Consider the following 25,446-nt stretch of genomic DNA (forward strand, 5'->3'; position numbering starts at 1 on the left):
CAAATGCAATTGTCAACTGACCTAGAAATGTTATGGCTTTGTACGTAATTACGCAGTTCACTCATGTGATAGTGCTACTGCAAGCAAATAGAGTAGCTTACAAATTTCAGTTCAGTTCAGTTTGTAGTTTAAATAAAAATAATTTAAATCTAGCAATGTATTGTTCAAGTGGTGTACAGAAGTAAAATATTTTCACTTATCCAGACATAATTCAGCAAATCCTTACAAAACACATATATGTATAACTTCCATGTACAACTCCGTTGGCTGACTTTTTTTTCCAGACTGTATAGGAGAGCTGTGCAGAGAACAGAAGTTCTATTTTGCAAAGGATTTTGAGATTTTGCAATTTTGCTTCTTTCATATCCCAGAACTTTGAAATTCTCCAAAGTAAATTAAAAAAAAAAAACAACTTCTGGTCAGTTGAAATGTTTTGTTCTGATAAAATCAAAACATTTTATTTTGATTTTCACTTTTTTGTATCATATTGTAATGCACAATAAAAAACCCCTTTGAAACCAAGTCATTTCAAAATGAAACTATCTAAGCATTCCATTCTGTTGAACTGTTGAAGCATTCTGTTTTGACATTGTCAAACTTGTTATTGTTTTCTTCCAAAATGAAATTCTAATGAAATTGACCTGATCTTGTAAAACACTTTGACTTTGATAGTCACGTATTCCAACAAAATATGGTTCAATCAAAACTTCGCTAACCAGCTCTCTTGTACAGGAACAAACGTGCCTTCTCAATAGTAGTGTTAACACCCTGATGCAGTAATAACGAACTCTGCACTTTCAAAGTAAAGAAAATCAGTACAAAGAAAGAACCCATGGGTCATATTGAGCTCTGATATAAATGGGTCCCATAGTACTTCTATGGAATTACATTGCTTATAAGTAGGTAGAAATTGCCCAAAGCTTTAAAAAAGTTATTATTACAAGGCAGAAATGTATGTAAGATGGTGTGTATGTTTTTTAAAAGAATGTTAAATTAAGAACTAATGTGCGTGTGTGCACTCATGCTGTAACACTGTAAGCTTATTACAGAATGCAACTCTCAGGCTATGCTTATGTGACAGCTGTCATCTTCACCAATATACCAGGGGTTGAAGCAGGGTCCTCCAGAGCTAAAAGCACTGCTAAAGAGCAAAGGTTCTCTAGTTGACACTGCAACAGACTCATCCTCAGAAGGTCAGGCACAGGGGGAACCTGTAGCATATTCACCAGTGGGTTACACCTGATATAAATGTGTAGTTAGTGACTTCTTAGAAAGGCCAATGAATGAAAAGATTGAGAAAGTATCTGTCATGATAGGACTTAAAGGCTAAAGAGGAGTATCTCAGCAAACCACAGGATCTCTGTGGCCCTCTGGGGTTACAAGACTGAAGCAAGTAAGATCCAAGCAGGATCAGTATTGCTCAATCTAAGCACTCAAAATTGAATCAGGATGCTCCAGTAATATTGGTTTAGAATCATGAGATTTTAAAAATAACACATTGGATATTTTTTTATTTGCCTGCTGGTTTTTAAGTCTTTAGAGTTCACATTTTCAAGCTGCTTCCACAATTACAAGGGCTAGAAGTTTACTTTATTTTAATTGAAAATACAGACTTTCATGTACTCGCCGCTTCTGGACTCCTGTGGCTTTAAGAATAAACATCAGATATTGTGAGACTGTAAATTCAGAATTTTCAAAGTGCTGGTCAACAGTATAAAATGAACTAGAAAAGCCAGTGAAATAAAAGCTGATATTTATTAAATATTCAGAGTCCCAGAGCAGAGATGCTCAAGACTAATCCCCTGTCCCCCTCCCTCAACAAAACAACCCTCTACTTGTTTTTTGCATTGGCAGAGCAGGAATGGTATCTCCTCCTCCTACTACTTTTTGGTGATGCTCCCAACAATTGAGCCAAACTTTATGGATCCATGAGCTACTCCCAGGCCAGGGTTTGGATCTGTGGAAAAATGTTCAAAAGATAATGATCAAGACAGCTTGCTAAATGCATATATCTGGAATATGTACAATTTTTGTTTGATTTGGGAGAAAAAGAGGATAATTTAAAAAAAAATTAAAAGCATTTATTGAGTACTGAATGTTCTCCTATTGCATATTAAGAGAGCTAGTTTTAGTACCAAACCGCATATATCCTGTCTGTTTATTTTCTTGAAGTTTAAAAGATATTAAGCAGGTAGCTATAATCACGCACAAAAGGCTTAATTGTGTAACCCTTACATTGGCAAGCTCTTATTCACATTAGTGGTCTAATTGACTTTAAATGTTGCACAATAAAGCCCACAATTTCTTGTTGCTCTACCCTTATATATTGAAATTATCAGCATATTCTATATGAGAAATTCCTTTGTGTTGTCTTCATAGTGTCATCTTAGTATATTAGTGACTTTGAATCAGTTTCTGGCATCAATATGAGAACACTTGTAGAGTAAATTACTACTTAATTTGAGACTTTATAAGTTCCTTTACCTGCACTTTCTGTCCATATAACATATTGTTGTAGTTATGGTTTCATATATATTTTAAATATTGTACATATTCCAAAAATAAATTACCATACATCTTTGTTTCATTTTCATAAAGAATTAAAAGATTCTGTTACATTTAGTGTTGAGACGCTCAGGAAGTACCTAAATGGGTGCATCTAGAATTCCTATACCTTAGGTATTTTAGCAAATATATACAATACTTCCATCTACGGCTCTCTGTCAAAAGGGATTACAAATATATGGCCCATTCCAGTAATCCTGGTACTGTCAAAAGCTCCATCGACTGTGAGAGAGTTTTGCCTGCATCAAGCTGCAGGATCAGGCCTATGGTAACTTATTCTCCTCAGAATAGAATACCTAAGGGCCAGTCTACATGGACAAAATGACATTGACATTTGGAAATTGTTACTGCACAGTAGTCTTTACATCATGTTTTACACAGTTTGGGCTTGCCTGTGTAGATAGGATCAGATCATACAAAGAAAATTTGTAACAGTTTTAGTGTTATGGATCATAAATTTGGTCTCTTAATATATTGCCTCCTGAACTGTACAAGGGCTCTTTCTGCTAATCCAATTGCAAGAGACGTTTTAGCAACTAATATGGATTAAGTCAGTCCTTCATGCTGTGCCTGATTAGTTTTTTGTCAAGTCTATTGTTGCTGTTTTCTGCTGTCTAGAATGTCTTGACCAGAATGGCCCCATACATACAAAGAATTTATTAGAAAATTCATTTCTAGATGCGTAATACTATCTGGGCACTGAGATGGGCCCATCACTGTAGTATTAAATTCATTGTATTAATTTAGATGAAATAAATGGGACCAAAGAGGCCCATATTACAACAAAATGCAGCCCAAGGTGTTTACATGACCCCATAACTGTCCAACATTAAACAGCGTTAAACAAGGTTTGAGGTTTGGTATACAGAGATCTTAGTCCACTTAGTACCACGGCAAACATGACATTAAAAATCCTTTTAAAACTTTTATTAAAGATACTGAAAAAGGAGAAGGAGAGTTAAAGCATTTGACATGTAAAGTATTAAGTAAGGCTTTTATTTTAATAACATCTCTTGTTCCCTTTAGCTATAGAGAGGTTTTTATAAAGAAAACCCCCATGCTTCACATTCTTTTGGATGATATTAAAGACGGTAATAACTCTCCTTTTTGGGACAAGAGAAGAAGTTAGTTCACATGGAGCTATTGCTGTTAAAGTCCAATCCTGTTTTCTAGAAAACAAAACAAGAAAACACCCACATAAAAGGGGAAAGAAAAGAACAGCAAGGATAGAAAATGCAAATTCTGTGTCTGGTGTTGACTCTTACTTGCAGTCTGGCTGCTGGAAAAATACAGGCACAGCACAGGGTTTTATAATCCACTTTGAGACCTGGCAAAATTGTTTCAGCATCCAGCTGTTTAGGCATTGCATTTAGCTGCCTTTCTGGTCACAGGCTTACAGCAGTGTTGCAAAACAGGTAATCTCGGTCAACTAAGCCAGACTCTCATTAGACAGAAGGCAAAAGGAGAGTGATAGAAAAGAGAAGTAAGGTAGGGAAGGAAAAAGATGATTTTTTGAGTTGGAGAAGAGGGAAGGAGATGAAATTTCACATCCTAGGTGGTAATCAGGATTTAGCTGGAGGTGGCGGTGTTATCTGGATCCCTCTCTCTGGCCTGGTCTGGTCAGGACATCTCATAGGATTAGGATGAAGAAGATTCAAAGTCCCAGAATATGGTGAAGGTGACAGCCATGATAGTGAAGCTTGCTCATTCCCCTTCTCTCATCTTTGTCAGACAGTGTTGCAGTAGCCAGCTTCCTTCTAACGTCTTTTTTTAAGGACCCAAAAAGGGAGTGATGGATGGAACAGCCCATTCCCTCGATGTTTTGTCCACCAATTGATTTCCTGTGTCATGCTGTTCTCGTTTACGAGACATGATCTTAAAACACTTCTTGAATTACAGTAGTAGGCCTTTAGGGGCTGATTTGATCTCTTCTTTTATATGTTTTTCCCATCAACATTTTGTTGTTATAGGTTATTGTGACATTTTATAAACTTTTACAGTTGAGCTCACATTTAGGGTAGATTCGTATGCCCAATTATTAAAACAAAATGCAGCCCAAGTATATAATAATAATAATTAATAATAAAAGTAGCCTCTCCCATTTTCTTCCTTCCCAGCCTATCAGAGAAGTAATTTAATCAGTTTATAGTTTTTTGGTTTTTTTTAATGTATGGTTTTGTGGGTGAGTGGATGTGATTCAAGTCTGTGTGGGTGAAGAAATTTATTGAGGAAAAGCTAAGTGACAGAAATGAGTACCATGTTTACTTGTGACAATGGTGTGATCCACGATCATTCTTACCATTTGGAGTGGTAAGCTCCAAAGTATAGAGTCAGCTCTTGTGACCGTTGTCTCCTGCACTCATCAGCTTCCCCTTGCTCGTGGACAGTTTTTCAGTGTGGCAGTTGAATGTAGTTTTCCCTGGAAGTCATAGTTGTAAATATGGAGATAATCTCTCAAGTAACTAAAAGAAATCCCATGAAGGGCTATGAATAACAGGGCATAGACCATGAATTCAACTCTGTATTCCTCTGTTCTACATATAGGACATCACTGAAGTGATACATCTATGGAAACCCATTTTGATGAGCAGACAGGCAGGTATTTAGTACTAGTTGGAGCTTTAGCAGAAAATTTGCCTTTATTCCTGAATATAAGTAGCAGTAATCAAGCCTGGAGATATAAATGCACAGACTATTTAGCTCAGGTGTGTGTCTGATAAGTAGAGGTATAATTCTCTGGCCAATCACAGATGGAACAGGGATGTTTTTGCTAACATGGCTATTTGGGTGTCCAATGCCAATGAGGAGTCCAAGAGTTCATACTGCTTTAACAGTTTAGGGGCAAATTCCCTCAATAATGGAGACTTTCAGAGTTCTGCTGACACTTCAGCATCTATTGTCTGACTAGTTCTTTCACTGTATGTCTACATGGCAGTTTAAAAACCTGTGGTTAGCCCATGCCAGCTAACTCGGGCTCACAAGGTTTGGGCTCACAGGGCTGTTCAATAGTGGTGTAGATGTTGAGTTCAGGCTGGAGTCCACGTTCAGGGGCCCTGTGAGATGGGAGGTTCCCAGAACTTGGGCTGTAGCCTGACCCCAAATGTTTACACATCAGTTAAACAGCCCAAGCCCAAGTCAGCAAGCATGGGACACCTATATGTGTTTAACTGTAGTGTACCTTCAGTGGCTCCTGTATGCACTCTACCCATTTTGGATATGCACTGATCAGTTAAGAGTTTCACCATCTTTTGAAATAAGCTGTCCCTGTTCACTTAAATGCCTTTGTAGGAGTTTGTGGGTTTGTGCCTAAATTTTGTTTTAATCACATGATTGGCCCTTAGCACATTGAAAATCTTTCCTTTCATGTTTTATTGTCAACACAATGCCATTTATGCACAGAATTATTTATTTGTTATTTATCCATGCTGCTCCTCTAGATAACAATGTTCAGCTTAAATGTTACTCAGCCAAAATGCAACAGATGTAGTTAAGGTTACCAGGTGTCTGGTTTTCGACAGGAAAGTCTGGTCAAAAAGGAACCTGGCTAAAAGTCCAGTTACCTGAAGTAACCAGTCTCTGCCACCAGGAGGAGGGAAGAGCAGCAGGTGATGCTGGAGCCTGAAGGAGCAGTGGAGCACTCAGAAACAGCACCGTCAGAGAGAGGTGTCGGTGGCTTCCCCATCCTGCCTGAGCGCTGCTTGTCCTGTACCATGACCCTCCACTCCTGGAGCCCAGCTCTCCTTCACCCATCCTGCCCCACTCACCTCTCCACCCCTAAAGTCCTGCTCAGCTGGCAGGAGGAGGGTAGTAGAAAGAGCAGCAAATGATGGTGTGGGGGGAAGAGGAGTGGGGGGAAGGGCCTCAAGGGAAAAGGCAGAGCAGGGGGCAGGGGAGGTTCCAGTGTTCAGTGTCCATTTTTCACAAATGAGAAAGTTGGCCATCCTAGAAGTAATCAGTGGATAGTGAACAGAAACTGTTTGAATTAATTGGGAAATAGCTTTCTACTGTAGGTGCTGCTGCCATCTTTGTTGCCTGAAGCATGCTACATCCATGTTGTCTGCTGCTGATATCCCATGGGGAAAGGGACATGCAATGGATTTTTACATGCCAAAATAAAAGTCTCATAAGAAATCGAGCTTATGTTGGATGATGTGGCACTGGAGAGAAGTGTCCAAAAATATGCATTCTGATAAAACCTGGAGATGTCGTGCAGTGTGCTGTGATAATGTACAGAACAGGAGAGCCAAATCTCAACACAGAATAGTGCTTCCTTAATGCACTTAAAACCATGTTTATTGAAGGTAAAAAAAACCCAACTAGAAAGTAAGTAATGCATAATACAGAAGAAGTCACTTTGTGTGTAATTGAAGAAATTGCTCAAGAATATGTCATGTGTATGCAAATATGACCCCGATATAGCTGCCAAGGTCAATGAGACCTAGAGTAATCTGCTATGTAAGAGCAAATCATGCAAGTTAAAGCTGCCTGCAGCAGGCTTCCTGTGGCTTAAAATATGCACAGACTATTTCAAAGATTTCAAAAATATTAGAAGGAAAAATATGTACAAGTAGATTGTTTTGGATAATTCCCTTCTCCAGTTATTTTCTCCATTTACGATGCATGTTATCTTTGCTCTTCACCTATATCCAGTCACACACATTTTGGAAGGTTTCCAAGGTCTGCAATACATTCTAGAAGGACAAATGCTATCCTTGTTATGTTCAAACAGAAAGCCACGTTGTACTCATTTTCATTTAAATTATACTAAAATCCTAGTTATTCGGGGCACAGAGACTACACAGGATATGTTCCTTGATGTCTAAAATTCATTATGTTTTTCAATTAAAAATACCTAACCAGTGACTTTAAACCATTTTTTTTTAAAGAAAAAAGTAAATTTAGAGATCAAGAAAGGTGCCACTTTGACAATCTGAGAGAATAAAGATCTATGTTCACTGAACAGGAGCAACAAAGAGGTTTTGTTTGGGAGGGGGAATTATATTTTTCATTCTAAATATTTGAAAATGATTTTTCTTTTTGCTCACATTTTTTTGGAAATATTTTTATTAAATATTTGGGGTTTGTTTTCACTTTTCACATTCTCCCTGCTCTCTTCCTCTTATTCCTTTTTTTTCTTTTTTGCCACTGAGAAAGAGAAAAATATCGGAAAAGTGTGTTGGTCAGTGGGAGGGGGACGGAGGGACTGATTTTTTTTTTTTAACTTTTTTTTAATTTTAATAAAAAAATAGAACCATTTTTCACAACCACTTTCAAATGAAGTCGTTTTTAATTACAAAAGTATTCTTTGAAAATTTTGGCCTGTTATACGAAACATATCTCACTAATTTAAATCTACATCAGCATTGCATGACTACCTGGAAAAACATACAATAAACCAACCTTATTGGTATGTAAAAAAGTAGTAACTACCATGTGTAGATTGGCTACATTCTATCCTTAGTCCTCATACGGAACTTGCGCTGAATCCGTTATTTTCTTATCTGTCGCTTTGAACATGTACATTTATTTACTTTGTGTAGGTTATAGAACAGTTAGAGCAAGAAATGCACGGAGTATTCATTTTGTTTATTCTTATAATGTGATTTAGGAGCAGCTGTGTACAACTGTTATTTATTTCTGCCTCTTGAATCAAAATAATCTATTAGGGCAAAATTTCAAAATTACCCAGAGAGTAATATGCTCTTGGAGATGCTCTCCTGAGGCAAAGTGAAGACTTAGTTCAGTCAAAAGGAGAAAAAGTGGTAGATCCATGGGAAAATCAAGTTTTTTGCCGCCCCAAGCAAAAAAATTTTCCTGCGCCCACCGGCCCTGCCCCAATTCTGCCCCTTTCCCGCCCCATTCCAACCCCTTCCCCAAATCGCGGGCCCTGCCTCCTCTCCCGGGCGTGCCGCATTTCCCCTCCTACGCTTCCCTCCCTCCCTCCCAGGAAAGCCTGGGAGGGAAGGGGGAGAAGCGGCACACTCGGGGGAGGAGGCGGAGGTGAGCTGGGGGAGAGTGGTTCCTCTGCCCCCCCCAGGGTTACTTCCTGCAGCCCTCCCTGCGCCCTCCACTGCCGCAGCTCACCTCCACTCCGCCTGCTCACCTGAGTGTTCAGCTGCAGCTCCACTTCTCCCCCCTACCCAGGCTTGCTGCGCAAATCAGCTGTTTTGCGGCAAGCCTGGGAGGGAGGGGGGAGAAGCGGAGTGGCGGTGCGCTCGGGAGAGCAGGTGACAGTGGAGCAGAGGTGAGCTGCGGGGAGTGGTTCTTCTCCTGCACCCCCCAGGGTTACTTCCTGTGGCCCTCCCCGTGACCCCCACCACCGCAGCTCACCTCCGCTCAGGGCCGGCTCCCAGGGCTGCCTGGGGCGGGGGGCAAGTGGGGCAATTTGCCCCGGGCCCCCACGCGAGTTTTTCGGGACCCCATGAGCAGGGTCCTTCACTCGCTCCAGGGGCCCCGAAAACTCTCACAGGGCCCGGGCCCCCGGAGCTTCTTCCGCTCCGCATCTTTGGTGGTAATTCGGCGGCGGGAAGTCCTTCCGCACGAAGTGCCCCAAAGACCTGTGGCAGGGGGTCCTTCCTCCCCAGGACCCGCCGCTGAAGAGCTGGGTCTTCGGCGGTAATTCGGCGGGCGGGTCCCAGAGCGGAAGGACCCTCCACCACCGAATTACCGCCAAAGCAGGGGTCCCACGCAGCTGAGGACTCCAGGCCCCCTGAATCCTCTGGGCGGCTCTGCCGGCTCCCGGCTTTTTGTGCCCCAAGCAAAAAAAACAAAAAACAAAAGGAGCCGGAGTTCCGCCCCTTGGAAAGTGCCACCCCAAGCACATGCTTGGAGTGCTGGTGCCTAGAGCCGGCCCTGATCAAGAGAAGGCAAGAGCCTAGAGACAACACTAGAACCTTGCTGTCATAGTAATGAGTATGTGTTGGAGACTGGTTTATGCTTTTTGTTTTTGTTTTAGTTACAAAGAACAAAGCAATTCAACTTCTGAATTTTCCTTGTTATAGCCCCGTTATGATTATGTTGTGGTAAGCAAAAGCTCACGTAAGGTCCTATTCAGAATAAAAGGTAAATGACCTTTTGGAGGCTGGGCAGTCCTGAGGAGTTTGTGAATGGGGGTTGCTCAGAGGGTTGAACTATTTAGAGGAAATGTTGGCTCAGTGTCACAGCAAATGAACAAAACTAGAGGGAGAGTTAGGGGAAAGAAAGAACATTGTAGAGTTGAGCATCAAAACAATCTACCCTCCACATACTGTTAATCCTTATTTACATTCAGATCTTTTGCCTCTGCTAGAGCCACACATGCAGTAGCAATTATTCTAGAACTAAGATTCCATAATGGAGCTGTCAGTTAGACAAAGTTCAGCTTTGTGTGCCAAGCTCCTCTCAGTTAGCTAGAAAAATTCTGTAGAGTTAGTCAATAAGGAAAAAGTTACTTTCCTGCCTGGATGTCAGGCTGTAATAAAGGTTTGTTATACAGAAGTTATACAGAATGTTTGTTATACAGTAAGAAACTGATCTTTATTTCCTGGCTGAAAGGTGAGATGGCAGGGCTAAATATCTTTTGTCTGAGTCCATCTTCCCCCTTTCTTAAAAACCACAAATGCAAGTAACACATAAAGTGAACAAAAACCAGCCACAAACTGATTCAGCCTGTTAATAAAATAGACACCTAGGATGGAGGTCAGGATAAATGATTCAAACCTTGTGACAGATGAGAGGATTAATCTGCCTCTGGCTGAACATCTGGCCTGAGCTGCTTCTGTTGACCATCATTCTAGAATTACTATTTCAGGCTGTTGTACATTTGAGTCATCTTGTATTTCGTTTGAGCTTGTTTCTGAAACAGACAGTATCTGAGACCATATTTCTCTCAAACTCCTCCTCTTCTCTCAGCAACCTGCTTGTAACTACCGTATATATAGGTACTCTTTAAAACATTAGAAGAGCCTTTCTGAAGTCTGTGTGATGCTTTGTACAGTCTTTTCTGTAAGACTATTTCCAACAGTTTATGATCTATCTCAATTGATTGTGGTGCTCTTAAAGAAGTTAAGGAAATTGCTTGTAACTAAAAATAATTGCCAGCATTTCATTTTTTATCTGAGTATGGCTCTGTTGTATATTGGTCAGGGTATTTTTGGAAGCATATAATCAACTAGCAAGGAGATAGACCCTAAAGCATGTGAACTTTAGATCTAGTTCCCTGCTGGGTTCCAAATGACTATTTTACTCAGTTTTTGCCAAACAATTAATTTTTTTCTGACACCTTGTAATACAGATGTGATACTCAAGAGTGCTGGTAAAAGAATGGTCTTTGTTTCTTGGCTCTAGCCAACTGATATTTGTCAGGGCTCTGTTTGAAATTTATTTTTATTTGATGGGAAATTTTTGATGTTGCTGAAATGTTTCAATTTTCCATCAAAAAAGTCTAAATGAAAGAATTTTATTTTCAAGTCAGGTCAACTCAAATTAAAACATTTGGGTTTGTCAGACTGAAGTGAAATGTTTTCTTTTAGGTCAGTTGGGCATTAATCTGCGTTCACAGAAATGCCAGGATGCTTGATGAGAGTGGTAGTTTGGATGCCTCATGCCTCCATTCTCTCTGGGCTAGGCTCCCTGGCCAGATTACCTCTCTCATGATGCACCACTATCTCCTATCTGTTTGAATCACTATTGTGCATTTGGGGGAGTCTATGACACATTCCAGAGCTTGGCCCGCAGAGGAGAATGAAAGCATGAAGCACCATGGCAGCTCAGGTGGATGCAGTTCAATATTGAATCAAACTTGGTTGAAATGAAACATTTTGATTCTGGAATGTTGAAATGTTTCACTTTGACCAAAAATAGCAAAATGAAGCATTTTGCCATTTCCAAACTGAAATTTGTCAGAACTTTCTGGTCCATGAAAAATTTCAATTTTCATCCTGTTTTGTTTGAGATTAAATCTAATTTTGAAATACTAGAATTTCCCATGAGACTAAGGTGACCAGACGTCCTGATAAAATCGGGACCGTCCCGATATTTAGGTGTTTGTCCCACATCCCAACCAATCTTCGGTTGGGACGCAATTTGTCCTGATATTTCGTTCCGCCGGCAGCACTCGCCTTATTTATTTATTTATTTATTTATCACTGCTCCGCCGGCAGCACTCGGCTTTTTAATTTATTTTTTTTCCCGTCGCTGCTCCGCCGGCAGCACTCGGCTTTTTTCTTTGTTTTTTTTGCTCCACCACCGGCGGACCCCTCCCCACCCTCATGTGTCCCGATATTTTCTCCCTCTCATCTGGTCACCCTACATGAGACTGTCCAATTTTTGATCATTCTAATACCTCTGTCCTGCGATGAGACCAATAGCTGCAGACTCCAGTTGCTACTCTTACAACCTCCATTTGTAGTAGTGATTAGGACAAGCTGGCCTTAAGAAATTAGCCTGCCATCTAAAAACTTGATTATCTTACTTTGTGTATGTTACTTGTATTAGGTAGTCTAATAATGACATTTGATATCCTTTCACAATGTGGAAAAATCTGCCTTTTGATTTTCTTTTGGTGATCTGATGTTAAAATCATTAATGTGCAGTTTATGAAATACATGGAACTTTAAAAAGTGACTAATTGTGAAAGGTTTTGGAAAAACAAATGTATCACTTTGCTTATCTGTTTGGACAATCATGTGAGGTCAATACTTTCAGTGTTTTTTGGTTTTGTTTTAAGACCTGTTTCTTAGTAATTTTGGGGAATAATCACAAACATGCTAGGAACATTTTTGACATTATATGCATATCAGTGTACAGGAGAGATACAAAATCAGTTTGTCGAATACAGATTGCTGAACAGCTTTTTTAAAGAGATATGGTTGAGTTAATTATTACAGTTAAAAGGCATGAATTGAACTTGCATGAAGGTTTCTAGCTTCCAGATAGAACAGTTCAGTCTCCCGCACTATCAAGCCATAGAATAGCTGCTGTATGCATAGCAGAAGTGTAGGCCTCCCTAGCGTGCACTACCAGTGTTCCTCAATTCTGATCTGGAAGGACCACACCTAGGGGTGAGAGAATAATTCCATCCTTGTGCCCATTCAATACCCGGCTGTCCTTGAGCTTAAAAGAGAGTCATCTGGTAGAAGTGGATTCTGCTATATGAACCGCTGCCCACTGTGAATTGAATTACAAGCACCAAACTTGTTTCATGTAGACTACCAAAGAGCATTTAGAGTGCAGCCACATCCAATCATTACTCAGTCATCTAGGCTCAATTTGAATTACTGGCTTAAGCCAGTGGTTCTCAACCAGGGCCACACATATTCCTGGGGATACACAGAGGTCTTCCAAGCGATACATCAACCCATCTAGATATTTGCCTAGTTTTACAACAGGCTACATAGAAAGCATTAGTGAAGTCAGTACAAACTAAAATTTCATACAGACAAAATAAGAAATTAAGCATTTTTTTAGTAATAGTGTGCTGTGAGACTTTTGTATTATTATGTCTGATTTTGTAAGCAAGTAGTTTAAGTGAGGTGAAATTTGGGGCATGCAAGACAAATCAGACTCCTGAAAGAGGTACAGTAGTCTGGAAAGAATCACTGTCTTAAGTGCTCTATCACAGTTGCCAACATTCTACTCTACATCCATAGACCTAACATTAAATCTATTTCTTTACTGGTGTGTGCATGTGTATTCACAAATCCGTCTCTTTAAAAAAAAAAAAAAAAAAAGTCAAATTCCCAAAGAAGGGCTGCAGTGTGGTTAAAATGTCTGCTTCATGGAGGAGGCCTATTTTTAGCAGACTCTCGTGCTGGAATATGCATGTTCCTCTGACAGGTCTGCTTACCTACTCTCTTCTTGTGAAAGAGGAAGATTTCTGTAAAACCCAGTAACTGAACAAGAAGGCGGTGTGGAAAGGCACTGTAATACCCTTGAATCAAAACAAAACTTCTAGGCTAACTGTAAACCTGGCAGCCTTAACTGTGACCCTTTAACATAATGCCACAAAACCCAAAAATGTATAATCGGCTTAATGTAATTTTACTATAAAAATTTAGCTGTAAGGGACAATAACAAGTTTTTAGACCAAAAATTTGACCTTTTAAAATTAAATGGTCTAGGCATTCATCTTTAAAAAAAAAAAAAAAAAAAAAAACCACGATCAGGGCCTTCAGCATATGAGTCCCTCTGTTGGCCTTGGATCATCTGTAAAGTAACACTCCTCCCAAACTTGTGCTGACCAGTGGTGGTTTATGTATAAGACATGATTGAATGGATGCACAAAAACCTTTTAAGATTTTTTTTTTACACTCAAACTGCCAGATCTAACACAATACACCCACAGCCTTTCTGTGCAATGAGGAGAATTTGGCTTTTCATGAAAAGGAAAAAAAAACAAAACAAAGCCAAAGAAGTACAGTGTGAGGGAGAGTTTTGAAACTGTCCAGAAAAGAACTCAGGCAAACAAGTGCTTCCCACGCTCTGTCTGTTGTACTCCTTCTGCCCACTCCACTGGAGAGAAACAGCCCACAGGAGTTACAGCCCGTGGACAGCTTGTGAGTAGTATACATGAAGGGGCAGTGGTGTTGAAGGAGGTTGGGTTATTTCATTGAAAAACCAAAGGGGGGATTATGGAAAAATTACTTTATGTTGGACATTAAATAAAGGGAAAACATTATCAAAATACAAAAATGAAGTACTATGACTCTATTTAAGGAGTTACCAACCAGCCTGCAGAACAAAACTGCATTAAAACTCTTAGCCCAGGGTTTACTATTACAGCCAAAATTCTATCTCCTCCCAAGTTACCTCTGACCTTAATTAATTTTTACTAGAAGTTTCTCTGACTGCTTCATGCAGCCTCCTTTGTAAGAGAAAATTACACATATTCTCCAAGCCAAAAAGTATAATTTTTGCCCATTCAGAGGAGAGTGAGAGAAAGGAAGAAAAAACCCTTGATGTGTAGGATGATGTTACTCATTTCCACCCTCTAATATAAAACTCCCTTTAGGAAAACAACATTCTTTAGTGTAACCAATAACAAACAGCAATGTAAACAACAAAATGGCCACCCATTTATTAAACTATAGGTTTAAGATTAACGTTCTTCTTGCCCTTCCAAGGATAAATAGCCCCAGTTTGATTGTGTTTGCAGTATAAGACACTCCAAATTGAACCGGCGACAACTAGTGTAAGTAGCAGGTTTCCATCTCACTTAACTACAGGGCTGTAGCTCTGGATTTGAGGGGTGTTTATACCCCAGAATGTGATCAAGCCAATTGCAACCATATTATGTGCATTCAGTCACCCTGAATGAATGAAATAGAACACCACATAGTTAAGAGTTAATTTGGAGACAGGCTTTCAGAAGCAAGGTCAAAACTAGCTACAGTTTCGGCTAATCAGAATGGGAGGAGGGGCCAGACAAGTAAACAACTGAGTCTGAAACCCGTGGTGGTTGGAAAATCTTGAATCCGGATGCTTCTGATATTAAAAATGTATTGGAAGTTAGAATAGTGATGCTCCAGTAGTGACCTATGTGTTTCGTAGGAGTTAGTTATAGGTTAGCTAATTAGTGTACTTTGGAGCAGTCCTCTGAAGCCATCTTCAGAGAGATGTTTTTCTGACACACTTTCTTCCCGGTGGGTGAGCAACTGGCTACTGCAAACCTGCTGTTTAATTACTCAATACCATTCCAGATGTTAGGCAAATATCTGGGATGTTCTAAACCTATTGATTATGTTTGTGTGTGCTTAAATGTAATAAACTGCAGTTTTAGATAGAACACGTTTATTTGCATGAATCTTACCAGACAGAAGTGCTGTGTTCCTGTTGATTTATTCCTTTCATAGCCTGGAGTGAAATAGTTAAGTTGCCCCTGTTGGGGTTTCTGAAAACCCCGGGTAACAGGGCTGGATGAGCAAACCCACATTTTAACAAATAGTCACTTTTTGTGAGTTTATATGGTGGTTAATTTTTAACATTTTAAATGTTCATGGAAAGCAGACATGAAAAGGTTGAATGAAATGAAAGCAAAATTTTGGTTCTGAATTTGAATCAACATTCAAGGACATTTTTCTACTACTTATTTGCTCCGATTTCTAGAATCCAATCACATCAAAAGAAGGGAAATGCATAGTTAAAGCACCCAGACAATGTTAACTCTGTCCAATCGTACACTAGCGACACAAAGAAAGAGAGAGAGTCAACATTCATTTAAAAATTAGTTTAATCTAATTTGGAATTACAAACACTAAAAATCTAATTACAACCATATGGCTTTTGCATAGTGTAACTACAGGGAAGGAGTTAAGGTTGTTTAGGTTCCCTAACTGTGCATTCCCATATTCTATCAAGGTGAAATTTAAAGAAATACAAATATTTTAAAAAAGGAAATGTATCAGTTATAATTATACCTTCCCTGTAATGTATGCATCATATATTATTGATATGTACTCATCCTTAGTTCCCGCCATAAGCAGCTTTTGTGTGGGAAGAAATCATTAATGAAGGTTCTATCTGAACAGGAAAGAGAGGATCAGATTTCATGAAGGACATTTATTGCTGAGGGACTAGAGGTGTAATTGGGGTTGTTTGTAGGTGTGATATGGAAAGTATGTAATATTGGCCATACAAAATGCATATTAAGTCTCTGTTTCTTACAACTCTGGTTTTACATCACTAACTGCTAATGAAACATGGTGGGCTGAAAGATGGCTATAAGGTGCGCCAGAGTGCAGCAGCTATCAACATGAATCATGGAACATAGCCTGAGGCACTCTGGATTTTGCTGAAAAGAATGTAGCCAAGGCACAGCCTTGATGGAAGTAACATTTTAGAGCTCACACATCTCTCGCAGTGCAGGAACTATTATTTTGTTTCATCGGGGAGCAGGATAAAGATGTAGCTGCCTCTCCAAAGAGAGCATTGGCAATTCACAGTTTAAGGATGTTTTTTGTTTTCCAAAACACAGCAAAACTGTAGACTGGAACAAGTTCTGTAAGGAGCCGATACAAGGGAAAAGAGAGAGAGCCTTATTTGACAGCACTGTGAACAGTGATGGTGTCATGAAATTTTGGAGATCTGAGTAACTGTGCACTAGGGACTGCCACCAGTATGAACAGTGTTCCAGAAAGGAATTTTAGCTTAAATAGATTCCTACGCCTGGGTGTACAGCAGGAGCAAGATGAAAATCCAGGGATGCCCACCACCCTACCAGCGTAGTATTTCATTGTATGCATAGTGAGAACAGACCGGGACTTTTATAATCAGGAATCCATACCCAAAGTAAATTGCATTTACTGTGGCAGATGGCGTGAACAGATGGAAGAAGTGCCATGAACTTGAACACTTGCAATGAGTATGGAAAATAGAATTGCTTTACCCACAATGTAAGAGTGGAGACAGGCCAGGGAAGGATTTTGCCAGAATTGTTAAAGATGATCAGACAGTGGCCTGAGTCCTAGAGCATATAAGGATCAGACACTCTAGACAGAAAAAATAATTGGGCACAATACCAGCCCCAATGCATGAGCAATATTGGTAGGAAGCCATATGGCTAGATCTCAGCTAGACAATCCAATGTGATTCCCAAGGGTGAACTGGATCCAGACACAACCATTAGAGAAACCACTCTTCGATAATATACAGTGTAGTAAAATGCAAACTCAATAACAATTCAATCCAACTAAGCAAACCTTGTGGTAGTTGATGGCAAGTACTAGAGATGCCCCTGAGGAAATATCTCTTCAGGCCATGTATCTGATCAGAGTACAGCTCATGAACTTTGTATGCACAATACAAGAAAGTTAGGGCTAGTCCTGTCAATAAAAAGATTATCCCTAAGATGGTATATAGTGCTTTCAAGGTTGATGACTGTTTAGAGGAAAAGCAGTGGTTTGAAGTCTTCAAAGCAAAAGACAACACAGAATGAGAAGATAATATTACTGCTTAGCTAAGCAGCATGGTAGTGTAAAATAATGGTCAGGCAAATTACAGATCTGCATTAGACAGAAAGGTATTGAACTGGGTGCCGAGAAGATGTCACTATGTACTTTATATATTGATAATGATTCTGACAGACCTTTCCAGAGAGAGAATATTTATACTCTGTGATGTCAGGAATACGTTTAACGCTTGGGTTCTGGCACATAAAGCAGGATGAAGTGTTCAGAAAGCTGGTGAGTTTTGCAACATCATTTTGTCACTACAGCTGGCTGCTCATGCCCATTGAGGAAAAACTTAGCACTGGTGTATTCCAGAGAATAGTGACCCAGGTATTGGAGAGGCTTCATGTTGAGAAAGTCATTGCAGCCAACATCTTCACTACAGGTGAGAACAGCAGCACAGAGGCAGAAAACATTCATGATGGCAAAATGCAAGGATTATTGCAAAAATGAAAAGACAAAAACATAAAGTGAACCCCTCTTACCCCCACTCTCCACCAAAACACTCAGAAGTCATTTGTTCAGAGTGAAGGAGCTGAAGGCAGACTGCGGTAAAGACAGGGCAGTCAAGGACATGTCTGCCACAGTAATGTAAATGGTGTGCGGCACTTAGTAGGGATGATAAATTTCCTGTCAAACTTCTGGCCTGATTTGGGGGCAATAGCAGAACACACATGCCAGCATATGAGGAAGAACATGGAGTGGCACAATGCAGTACCATAGCATTAAGTATTTGAAACAGTGAAAGCTGATTATGGATGCCCTTGTTGTAAGGCTACTGATGAATAGGGGATACAGTTACTCTACAATGTAATGAACTGGAGAAAAGTTTTGGGGGGCAGCTTAATTAAAGGACAGTCAACTGATTTACACAAGCAGAGTCCTATTGGAAACTGACGCTGTGTGGCTATGACCAACAAGAAAAAGAACTCTGTTTCGTTTCGGTTAAAGTGGTTCCACCAATAAAACAATGGTTACTCTGTACTGGTAAAATCAGATCACAAAACACTAGAGACCATTATGGCTAAGTACTTTTTAGGCCCCCAACAAGACTGCAGAGCACATTGATGCACTTTAAGTGCTCTGAGTTACGGATCAGATACTGTCCTGTATGATTATTATTGTTGCTCAACATCCTGAACAGGACACATATGTCAGACATTGGTGAGTTGGTGCAAGGATGTCAGAACATTGTGCAACATGTTGATTGACTCAGTCTGTCTATTTCAACAGCAAAACTGAGGGAAACCAAAGAAGCTATGGAATAAGACACAAAGATAAGGTGGTCAGTAAGTTGATAAAAGGTGGGTGGCCATCATACAAAAGCCAGATAGAGCTGAGTATGCAGAAAAGTTACATTTCTAGAACAGAAAGCTATAATTTTGGTTACCTTGATCAAAGAGGTAATGCAAAAAAGTATGTCACACTTCGAATAACAGTTGTCAATAACAGCTTCAAGAATGTGATTACTGACTTGGCATGAATGCATGTGTCACTCCTATATAGGAAAAGAGTAAGGCTGGAAGGTTTTGTGGTTTGCAACTGCAAGAAAAAAACTTACTGACAATGAGAGACATGCTATATCCAGAAGTAGTAGGAATATGCAAAATGGAAATAGCCAACAATCAGAGGAAGCATGTGAATGATTGCAGCGTGTCAACCAAACATCTGCTTGCTCTGAGAGAGTGCACCTCATTGTGGATCTAGCCTTTAGAAAACCACAAGGTGGATTAAACAAGTGGTTAACAAGGTGGTGGACCTAGATTTTAAGAGGTGATCACTCAGGAAGGATATGTAGTATGCAGAAACCACAGACATCTATAAGGTAGTAGACTCAAGGAGGAAGAATGGGAAATCACTCATCAATAGTCATCTTAGATACCAGACATGACATTGAGGAATAATAATATTGAGGCTAATACTTCAGAGTGGAAAGAGACTTTAGGAAGAAACAGGTTGCTAGATACAGAATTAGTGACAGTAGACAAGTGAAGCTGGACTGCACTATTTTTGACTAAGTAAACTGGAATATAGTAAAAAGTATGTATCTACCTGAGATGCTAGTAAAGACTTAATTCCAGCTAGTAACCTCTGGCTTATAAATGTTTTGTAGGGATGGAAGTTAAACTATTTGTTGTTAAAATGGGATTGTTGTACAGTGAGAATGACTGAAGGAGGATGATCAAATTTTGGAGAGGACTAAAGGCTAAGCAGATGTGTGCCTGGAGTTTGCTCCTGAATGTGGCATGGAGCACATGTATTTAATTAAACACAGTGTATTTAATGAAGATACCCTTTTCAATAGCTCTATCTGCATGTTGCTCCCCTATTGCTAATGAAACAAAGATTATAGCACTTTTTATGTAAGCCTGAATCATTCATCATTTCATGTGTTATATTGCCATTAGAGCTGGTTTTAAAAATGGGAAAATTCATCCCATTTTTGGTCAAAATTCTGAAAACTTTGAGCAGTTCTAATTGCCAGGTAGAAACTGTGAACTTGAAAAAATGCTAAGACTTACTATAGTGTGTGTCAGTAAGCTAGTACAGTTCAGCTTTTATTCCTCAAAAGGATCTCTTCGGTACTATCTAATACATCTGATTGTGATGTGGTTTATTTATTAATTATAGAATGAGAGACTGAATAGAAGCCAATATTTTGCTTTGCTAAGGAATGTCTTTCCCTTTGCCCATCCATTGTATTTTAGAAGGGTAAGGTAGAATAGCATGGGGTCTTTCACATATCTCTATACGAGCAATATGTAGTATTCTGAATTTGTAAATTTACATTTTATTTTTATGTTTTAAATTGCTTCACATTCAAATGAGGATGCTTGATACTTCCTAACTTAAAGTGTCAAGTATCAGAGGGGTAGCCGCGTTAGTCTGGATCCGTAAAAGCAGCAAAGAGTCTTGTGGCACCTTGTAGACTAACAGAAGTTTTGGAGCATGAGCTTTCGTGGGTGAATACCCACTTAGTCGGATACATGCATCCGACGAAGTGGGTATTCACCCACGAAAGCTCATGCTCCAAAACGTCTGTTAGTCTATAAGGTGACACAAGACTCTTTGCTGCTTTAACTTAAAGTGGTGATATGCATATTTTTATAAATATGTGAAATAGAATAATAATATTTACAGATCTTTAGAGAAAAATATACAATACCAAATCAATTTATGAAATCACAAACATTTTAGGAAGGGGTCGGCAACCGGTGGCTCGCGGCTTGCCAGGGTAAGCACCCTGGCGGGCCGGCCCGGTTTGTTTATCTGCTGCGTCGGCAAGTTTGGCCGATCGCGGCTCCCACTGGCCGCGGTTCGCGGTCCCAGGCCAATGCATGAGGCAGGAAGCGGCGCGAGCCGAGGGATGTTCTGGCCGCGGCTTCCTGCCTCCCGCATTAGCCTGGGACCGCGAACCGCGGCCAGTGGGAGCCGCGATCGGCCGAACTTGCTGACGCGGCAGATAAACAAACCAGGCCGGCCCGCCAGGGTGCTTACCCTGGCGAGCCGTGAGCCACTGGTTGCCGACCCCTGTTTTAGGACAATCTTAATTTCATGGATGCACATCTTGTAATACAGGTTAATTATAAAAGGAATTAAAATATTAATGTTCATGCATAGTATGAATGAAAGAATTACTAGTGTTTTTGTAGGTTACTTTTTGGTCAGATATATTTATAAATAGGTCAACGTAGTTGTTTTTGTGCTACAGATATCAAGTTTTGCTCAGTTATAGATTTGTATGTTTTTTAAAAACAGCACATTAAACAAGCACTTACATTTTTAAATTGTGGCCTGACACAGTCTGACAGGCAAAGTTTAAAAAAATTATTCGTGGCAGCACTTGTCATCAGTTTTTTGTCTTACATAATTTTTCACTTAACAGCTTTGTGATTTGCAAAAACTTAGTGCTGTGGACATTTTCAACCTTTTGCCTCATTAACTGCATTCATAATAAAATACCTCTCCATTTAAATGAGAAGATAATTATAATACCTCGAAGCAAATGAGATGTTATTGCAATAATTAAATCCAAAATGAGACACGGATAATTTGGACCTACTGCTGGCTCGGCTAGTTAAAAGCAAATACCATTTCCATTGGTCACACTGAATTTTTTCAGTTGAATTACATTATTGCATACTAATAACTTCCTAATACATGTTGGGTTAAAATTGCTTATAGAGACTGTTAGATGGAAATGTATTGACCCCTGAAAATGCTGCGAATTTATTGACCCCTGAAAATGCTGTATTATTAATCACTTACAGTGTGCCACATTTTCCTCCCTGTGTCCACTTGGAGCTGTATGATCTCTCTACATCTGAGAGAGAGGATTTGTCACTTAGCAATTTACACACACACATTTTACCTGAAGTTGTATATAGCATAGAGCCATATCTGGATATATTTATGGAGTCTAACATGTTAAGACTATCTACTTATAGTCATTAGCAGAGATCCTAGTTTTCTCTGATTAAAAAAAAACATAAAAATCCATGTTTTTCCATGATTAAAATGAAATGCTGCACTTTAGTTTCTCTAGACACAATATATATAGGTAACAGTCGAACACAATGTTTTATTGCTATATTTACCATTTTTAAGCAAAGTTGAAGCTTACCTGTGCCATCAATCATTATAATTTTTATATAATTATATATATATATATATATAATTGCAATTCAGGTGACAGCAGGAACCCCACGGCTCCGGTTGTCAGCCCCAGTTCAATTAATATGAAGAGCCGGACAATGGTGGATTGGATAAACGGGGTTCTACTGTATATATATTTATTTTTTTCATCAAATGTAAAAACTAAAGATTCCCTGTAAAAATATAAATTCGGTGTTTTTCCGTGGCTAATGGATTTCAAGAACCCCTGGTAGTTAGTCTGCTATTCATGACCCTGGCATAAGAGCACTTTCAACACATCTCAAACCCTGATTTACATGTGCGTCTTAGGAACAAATTTGTATCATGTAATATGATAGTTTGTTGATTTTAAAAGTATTGATATCTTAAAATGTCTGATTGCAAACTGTAACTTTCAATAAGTTTTGTTGCTTAACTCTTACTACAGTTGAGAGATAGATAGCAAGAACAATTCTCTCTTTTATTTTAAAATTTAAAAAAAAAAAAGCACCATCCTTGTCTGTATGTAGTCTAGTGCCGGATGTCTATCAGTATTATCTTTTGACATTCAGGGTATTACTGTTTGGTATGAAAAGTACGAGTAAGAGAAGATTATATGGACAATACAGAAGGGATTTTCAGTAATGCGATTTCTGTTTAGCAGAAGGCTATTGCATGAACAAAATATTTGACTTTCCCCAAACGTATTCTGTCATAAAATCAATGTTTGTAAAAATTTTTATTATTATCCAGCTCATGTTGGAATTTCAGATATACGGGTGGTGTTTTAACCACAGACAGTTAAAACACTGTAAGTTGTACTAATGGCCAATCTGGTAACTATCAAAGCGAAATTCAGATCAGGTATTCGAGCACAGCATGTCTGAGTTCCCTAGTGGAACAATGTAAATGGCACACTGAGATTTCATACTGAAATTGCTTTCAGATTAGAATCCAGTTACACTATAAGAATGAATCTAAGCATTGTGGCTTAAAAGGGGGCAAACATGAAGATATCTTTCATTTAGCAGAGAGTTTAATTTGTCTTCTGCCTCCATTCCCTTTAGTTTGAACAGCTTGCGGGGGTATATATGGGTAAACTAATAAAGCATGTTGAGAAAGACAGTCATCAAAATGTAGGATGGCCATTTTTTACTTAGGTGTGCATGCACATACACATGCAAACCTCACATTTGTCACAAGGGGCCCTATTTTCCCACTGCAGGGGTTTCTTAAATCCTGTGCTTAGAAAATGGGGCTGAAGTAAAGTTTGAGTTTTTTGGATATGCTCGACTGCTGATTTTAGGACACTGTCACAGAGAGGCAGGATTTGCCAATCTGGAGTGCAGAGAACTACTCGAGTTAACTGAAAATGAGTGACAGAACTGCTTTTCCATGTGCTGTTCTAATGCTTTTTATGCTGCCACTTTTGATGCCTGAAGGTCAGTGGCATTCACATCTTTCACTTTCAGTATCCTCTGCATGCCCTTTAGGAGATGGAACTAATCAATGAGTGAATTTTGAACTGAACCACTGAACTTTTTTTTTTTAGCATTTTTAGTTCCAAAATATGAAAATCAAATGAGCATCAAAATAACATAACACAAAATTATTAGAAAAACTAAGAAATTAACCATTTATAAGAAAATGTTCTTAAACTTTCTCAAATTTATCCATTTGTTTGTTTAAATAGAATGGAAGCCTAATGTGGCTGCTCTGCCTGCAGCAGAACTACAGTGAGGATTCCAGAACAGGTGGAGCCACTGACAATGGGCTGAATTTCAATCTAACTAGCATTCAGCCTTGCACAACTGGAGGGTAGGGACAGGGTCCAGAGAGACCTAGACAAATTGGAGGATTGGGCCAAATGAAATCTGATGAGGTTCAACAAGGGCAAGTTCAGAGTCTTGCACTTAGGACAGAAGAATCCCATGCACCACTACATGCTGGGGACCAACTGGCTAAGCAGCAGTTCTGCAGAAAGGGGCCTGGGGATTTACAGTGGATGAGAAGCTAGATATGAGTCAGCAGTGTGCCCTTGTTGTCAAGAAGGCTAATGGCATATTGGGTTCACTAGAAGGACCATTGCCAGCAGATTGAAGGAAGTGATTATTCCCCTCTATTCAGCACTGGTGAGGCCACATCTGGAGTATTGCATCCAGTTTTGGGCCTCCCATTACAGAAAGGATGTGGACAAATTGGAGAGAGTCCAGTGGAGGGCAAGGGAAATGATTAGGGGGCTGGAGGAACTGGTCTTGTTTAGTCTGCAGAAGAGAAGAGTGAGGGGGGATTTGCTAGCAGCCTTCAACTACCAAAGTGGATGGAGCTGTTCTCAGTGGTGGCAAATGACAGAACAAGGAGCAATGGTTTCAAGTTGCAGCGGGGGAGGTCTAGGTTGGATATTAGGAAACACTATTTCACTAGGAGGGTGGTGAAGCACTGAAATGGGTTACCTAAGGAGGTGGTGGACTCTCCATCCTTAGAGGTTTTTAAAGCCCGGCTAGACTAAGCCCTGGCTGGGATGATTTAGTTGATGTTGGTCCTGCTTTGAGCAGAGGGTTGGACTAGATGACCACTTGAGGTCTCTTCCAACCCTAATCTTCTACGATTCTATGAACGCTATTGCTTCTAAGCTGACTCCTTTAAAAAAAGACATACTTTTAACCCAAGAAATACTGTCTAGCTGAATGACATATGAAGCAAGGAAAACACTCTGTGGCAAGAAGGGAATTTCTTTTTATTTGAACGTTAAAAGCATACACATTCTGAGACATACAACTTTGAAGTATAATACACTTTTGCCAATACAAACCTAATATGTATTAGGAAAATGAAAGATATAACAGAGCTCTTAATGTTGAATTACAGATATTGGAGTATTATGGGATCAGTGTTTTGAGATCAGAGCAAGGTGTTGGGAATGAGGAGACTTGGAGTTTCTTCCCTTCACAGCAATTTTTGAGATTTGATAATTCACATCTCCACATAACTCTTTTCACCGAACAATTTAAACCATCTGTTAATTTAGTATATTTTACCCACCTTGAAGGTAGGTTATGTATGTAAAGCACTTTGAACAGCCCCCTATTAAAATGTTATGTAACTGTAAATGATTATTTTAATTAGGTTTATATGTATCATGATGAGCTGAAATCCCCAAATAGTAAGAGCAAGTGGGGCATTTGGCACATAACTAATTTTAAACTGACCTTTTTTTCCCTTCATTTAGTTTCCTCAATGTAAGGCAGTTGGCTGTGACATTCCACAATGCATCATTCTGTGACCTCATAGTTACCATCAAAGATCTACTGAAGCATGTAAT

The 25,446-nt window shown here is 39.5% G+C and overlaps 1 protein-coding gene and 1 long non-coding RNA gene across 2 annotated transcripts in view; one reads left to right on the forward strand and one right to left on the reverse strand.

Annotated features, from left to right (window-relative positions):
* Window positions 1-25,446, forward strand: part of ADGRB3 (adhesion G protein-coupled receptor B3) — a 646,981-nt gene that overhangs the window by 83,424 nt on the left and 538,111 nt on the right. The gene's annotated exons all lie outside the window — the stretch shown is intronic.
* Window positions 1,828-25,386, reverse strand: LOC123367181. Its single transcript, XR_006578340.1, has 3 exons — window positions 25,334-25,386; window positions 21,759-21,813; window positions 1,828-1,957 (listed from the first exon to the last, which is right to left on the reverse strand). It is a non-coding gene; the product is annotated as an uncharacterized LOC123367181 (long non-coding RNA).

This window comes from Mauremys mutica, chromosome 3 (assembly GCF_020497125.1).
Source record: "Mauremys mutica isolate MM-2020 ecotype Southern chromosome 3, ASM2049712v1, whole genome shotgun sequence".
Taxonomy (NCBI): domain Eukaryota; kingdom Metazoa; phylum Chordata; order Testudines; family Geoemydidae; genus Mauremys; species Mauremys mutica.